Source organism: Monopterus albus, unplaced genomic scaffold (genome assembly GCF_001952655.1).
Source record: "Monopterus albus unplaced genomic scaffold, M_albus_1.0 scaffold28.1, whole genome shotgun sequence".
Taxonomy (NCBI): Eukaryota; Metazoa; Chordata; class Actinopteri; order Synbranchiformes; family Synbranchidae; genus Monopterus; species Monopterus albus.
Genome location: NW_018127908.1, coordinates 3,886,750 through 3,891,840, shown reverse-complemented (window position 1 = coordinate 3,891,840; position 5,091 = coordinate 3,886,750). Strand labels below are relative to the sequence as shown.

The following is a 5,091-nucleotide window of genomic DNA, read 5'->3' as shown; positions in this document are numbered from 1 at the left end:
TATCGACTATCTTTACATGCTTGAAAGAATAAAATCAATCAATCAATCAATCAATCAAAATCTCAAAGCAATTAACAGCAACAAACCAACCTGCTCTGCAAAGACGGATTCAAATGAACACCATTAAATAGGGATATCCTATCTCTGAACGCACTCGATCCAAACTGATTCACATGACAAACCGAACCAATCAGCTGATTCAGCTGACGTCCCAACTGCTTCGGACGTCACTCAAGTGATTCAAACGTCACTAGCCACGTGACCGAAACACGCCTCGGCACAGTGGTTCGAAACAATTGCTTTATGAGCTACCGCGCATGTGTCGGGGCCTCGGGTGTCAAAGGGCCATCACTAGCTAGAGGAGAGGTGAGTGTGTTTTTGAGCTCTCTTTGTTAGTTTTCCAAATGCAAGCAAATGTTGCCCCGACGGTTAAATTCATGTTCCTATCCATTGTTTAGTAACTGTTCAAAGATATGGAGTTTTTTTATGTTGTTGTTATTTACAAATTGAGTACAGCATGTAAATAGTCTTTATGTCAGGCTACTGGGCATCCGAGTGGCTTTTCACGTGGCCTGCCATTCTACGTTTTCTTTACAGTATGCACTGTGTATGTGGAGCCTGGCAAAGCGAGCTGCTGTATGTTTCATTTCCTTTTTGCACAGGTACGTAATACCCTGTTATAGTTGCTTTGCGTTACTTTCGTACTCTTGTAGCAGTGCATTCAGTTGTTCAGTATTTTGTGAATTTCATATTCGAATATAAATTGCCTTTAATGAGTGGGGCCTTGTTTGCAAAGGAGACTAATTTTGTTTTGATGTATGCATTGAATGTTTGGTTGAAGGTAATTATTGAATTAGTTATAAAATACAGTCAGTGGGCTAGATGCTGCGACGAGGAGAGGATGCACTGTGTATGTGGAGCCTGGCAAAGCGAGTTTCTGTATGTTTCATTTCCTTTTCAATTCCTTTCAAGTCGAAGACACAATGCAGAGTCCCAGAAAGTTTACTGGTGCTCTGACAGGCGGGCTACATGTAGACTAGTGGAAATATGAGGTATAAAGTAGCAAAAATGGAAATACTACAACTCATTCTACTAAACTCAAAATTCAGACCGACAGACAGTTATAAATAGGCTGGACAGACAGACAGAGAGATAGATGTGAAGCAGCAGTGCTTCCCTCTATCGACGGGTTTAAACCACGTGACCTGTGTTTACATCCTCTCGTTTGTTTCTCTCTTCTTCCACGTCTTCGACACAACGGCTCGTCCTCACTACTTTATCTTCCCAAACAACTAATTAGTTAGCTCCTTTAACTAGTATTCATCCTCCGAGAGAGGTAGGTAACGTCTCAAAGTGAATGTCATTGAGCGTCGCATTGCACAGTGCGTCCCAGAAGTGAGTTGTTGCGACACGGCATTGTGAGTATTTTTATTATTATTTTTCCCTTTAGCTAACTACCGTTTTTTGGACAGTTAGCCGGGTTGTATTGTCTGTTGCCTATCTGGGTAATAATTCCGTGAGTTTTATTTCATGTGACACAACAGGCTAGTTGTGTATATATAGTGTGTTTGCTAGTTGTGTTGGTAGGATAAAGAGTCCAGCTTACCTAACCTGCTTTGTCTCTGTTTTGATGATGGCGCACTCGGGCCCACTAAAGCTAACGGTAGCCTGTTTAACTGCAACTCAGATGCCGTTGACTGAGACTAGATGACAACTTAAAAGCATAATTCTCAATTTAAACCCATCACTTCCAATGATAGTGTGACCAACGTTTGTAAAATATACACGTTTTTGCGCACCTCGTCTTTCATTTTTATGTGTGCGGGCTCCACAGGCAAGGCGAGACTTTCTACCACAAATGTTGGCTAAGCGACAACGGGCGAAAGAGCCTTCCAAAATTAAATTTCATCTTTGTTTTTTGGTGGGATTTTTCTCCTGCAGTTACCTGAACGTGCGTGACGTGATACTTGAGCCTCTTCTTAACAAACCGGTTTAGCTAGTCTCTGCTAAAAGATTGAGGTTATTCGCACTGCAGAGAACTGGCCGAGTGGCCGTCAACTGGGAACAAAAGCTTGATGAACACACAAGCATATACACAGTCTCTTTCTGCGTTTGGCAGCATGTGTAACGAATGCTTAACTCGCCGGGTATTTCTCACATATGTGGACGGGTTATGATTAAGGAAAAGCCGAGATTAATAACGCTTGGAAACATTTCGTGAATACGTTGGTGTTGTTTTGCTTCACCGTCACACTCAGTGCGAAGAAAGTGTTCAGGTTTCTGATTGGCTGACAGAAAGCTGTCTGTGTGGCAACTGCAGCACGTGACCAGGTAGCGCGTTCATTGGCTTTATCAGGTGCCAGTCGTGGGAGTTTCGGAACATCTGTAAACAAGCAGAAAAATAAAAACACGCCGTGTGAAGTCAAGCACAGCATCCTTGCAAAAGATGCCACCTGGCTGTAGTCGTCTCTGACTGAAAGGTGTTCCTAATATTTTGGTAGTATTTAATCATATCTGAATCTTTTAAAACCCCTTATTGAATCTAATGAAGCTGAACTTTTGTCATTTGCAAGCAACTAAAATTCTAAATAAATACAACTCAAATATTCAGTTTAGATCTGTGATAACCTGCTGCTTGCTGTGAAGTCAGAAACACCTGTTTTTAGTGGTAGCGCCTTAACTAAACCAAGATTAATTTAATTATTTATTGACTGATTGAAATACTGACGTACACTGAAAATGGATGATGTGTAATCACTGTGCAAAAGTGAAGGCAAAATATTACGACTATCGGGGCAACCATTTTGCTTTTGTAACACATTTTGCTACCAGATTTTGCACAGTACTGACCATAGGTGGAGCCACAATATCAGCAGCTTTGAGAAAGCACATAAATCAACAGAATGAACTTTCAGTGGAGCTGTTACAAATATAACATTAATTAACTACAGCTGTTATAGTCTACCATCAGTGATATTGGTTAGTTTTACCAGTGAAAGCAATGGTTGTGTTGGGTAGAGAGGACGTAGACAAGATTTCTAAGAGATTTGTTAATGTCAGTGCTTATGAATCTGGGCATTTTGGTGACCAGAATTGTCATGCTGTTATCTGCTATGTTTTATTTACGTGATTGAAGCATCAACTATACATACACCTTAGAAAATAATGCAAAAAGTAACATAAGCACTTGCAACTAATGAGTATTGTCAGTGTCATTTAATTTGCTGATTATTTTTTCATTTGGTCTGTTAATTGGATAAAAATAATAAAAATGTTCTACCATAGCTTCCCAAGTCAGTGTCATCAAATTGCTTTTTTTTTCCAGTCGACAATTCTAAACTCAGTCATTCAGTTTACTATTACAAAAGACAAAGAAGAGCAGCAGATCCTTGAACCGAGGAGCCAAAAGCATTATTTTTGAACCATGTACATGATGACAAATCCTAATGACTAAGGCTGCAGCTAACAATTATCAAATCTATGCTAATCTATGGTAGCTTTCTCAAGTAATAGATTGTCTATAAAAAGACAACACTTGGAAAACAACAGAAAATACCTGTTAGAATTTACCAGGGCCCAATTGGGCATCTTCAGATGTCTTGTTTTGTCTTAGTAACAGCCTGAAATATAAATATATGATTAGTTCCCTATCAGTTATCAAAATGGTTGCCAAGTCATTTTCTTTAGATCAAATCATTGACTAATCCACTAGTAGTTCTAGCTCTACACAATGTTGACAGCAGTTAACAACACTTAAGGTCTATGGCAGTAGACATACCACATAATATTACAAAATAAATCAGCAGATTAATCACTAATGAAAATAATGCACAAGAGACAGGACTGGATAGATGAGATTGTTTTGTACCAGTGTGTGAGTGGGTACATACTGTAGATTTGGCTTTTTTAAACACACAATAACATGCAGGCTGTGCCAAACAACAAAGTCTTGGTGTGCTGCCTAGACAGGTCTTTGGTATTAGTTACAGCACCACAGCAAAGCTTGCATTGCCAGAGGCTTTCTTGCATGTTTCGTCATCTTGCATGGTTCAGTGAGATGTCCCTAACAGCAGCCAGACTTGACTTGCAATGGTATTGTGCATTTTCAGTACATACTAGGGTCAACCCAGGACATCATGCATGTGTTGATGAGTGGATTGCTGACAGAAGTGTTTTTTCAATTTAAGACTAACTTTACTATAGCAGCTAAACCTAGCTATTTTTTTCTTGATTTGTCTTAAAGGAGCAGGTGAACAATGACCTCTGTTTCAAGACTGGCATATCATAAGACCACACACCAGTGCCCAAAAGCAATTTGCTTGTAGAATACCTTGCCTGACCCATTTTCTTTTAGCTGTAGGCAGAGGACTATGCATTACAGAGAGGGCAGAGGGGGAAAACTAGGATAAAAAAATACACAGCTGAACAATCCGCAATAGTAAGCGAATCAGTGATTATTTTTGTCTGTGAAAAAGAGCCAATGGAAAATTACATTAGCAAGCCTCTCAGTACAAAGTCACCTCTGAAATGAGTCTTTATTAGCTGAGTCAGATGTAGAGATGCTGAGGAGGCAGAGAGGGAGTTCAAGACTTGTCTCCCAAGGCTGCATTCCCCTCTACACTATCCCTATTCAGTTTGGGATACCTTTGCTATTAAAGCATCTACACATAGCAGGACAGGAATGTCCTTTATATTGCTACAATGTGGTAGCAATATAAAGTGCAGAAAGTTTCCAGTATTTTCCAAGAAAAACGTATCAATCAGAGAATAGCCAGGAAATTGTAATTATTTTTATTTCCGATTCATACACTGACAAATCAGTTTGTATTTCAACATGAAAGATTCATCAGAGCATAATTGTAATGTGTTTAATGTACTGTGAGAATCCATCCATCCATCCATTTTCCTCCGCTTATCCGGGACCAGGTCGCGGGGGCAGCAGTCTAAGCAAAGATGCCCAGACTTCCCTCTCTCCAGACACTTCCTCCAGCCCCTCCGGGGGAATGCGGAAACGTTCCCAGGCCAGGCGAGAGACATAGTCCCTCCAGCGTGTCCTGGGTCTTCCCCGGGGCCTCCTCCCGGTGGGGCGTG

The 5,091-nt window shown here is 40.5% G+C and overlaps 1 protein-coding gene across 4 annotated transcripts in view; it reads left to right on the top strand.

The window, feature by feature from the left end:
• The first annotated feature begins 272 nt into the window (after positions 1-272).
• pcmtd1 (protein-L-isoaspartate (D-aspartate) O-methyltransferase domain containing 1) overlaps positions 273-5,091 on the top strand; it is a 14,336-nt gene continuing 9,517 nt past the window's right edge. Inside the window, exon 1 of one of the 4 annotated variants that reach the window (XM_020595928.1) lies at positions 273-366. The gene's annotated coding sequence lies outside the window, so the exon portion shown is untranslated. Of the gene's footprint in view, positions 367-581; positions 663-1,147; positions 1,419-5,091 lie in introns of those variants that run through there. The other 3 variants (XM_020595929.1, XM_020595930.1, XM_020595927.1) reach the window with 3 other exon arrangements.